We start from the raw sequence: 238 nt of genomic DNA, 5'->3' as shown, positions 1-238 counted from the left end.
GAGGCAGGATCTTGCTTTGTCATCCATGCTGGAGTGCAGTAGTGTAATCATGGCTCACTGTAGTCTCAATTTCCTTTTTTTTTTTTTTGAGACAGAGTTTCACCCTTTTTACCCAGGCTGGAGTGCAATGGCAGGATCTTAGCTCACTACAACCTCTGCCTCCCAGGTTCAAGTGATTCTCCCACCTCAGCCTCCTGAATAGTTGGGACCTCAGGTGTGCACAACCAGGTTTGGCTAT

This window comes from Cebus imitator, unplaced genomic scaffold (genome assembly GCF_001604975.1).
Source record: "Cebus imitator isolate Cc_AM_T3 unplaced genomic scaffold, Cebus_imitator-1.0 Scaffold469, whole genome shotgun sequence".
Lineage (NCBI taxonomy): Eukaryota > Metazoa > Chordata > Mammalia > Primates > Cebidae > Cebus > Cebus imitator.
This window is presented reverse-complemented; position numbering follows the sequence as displayed.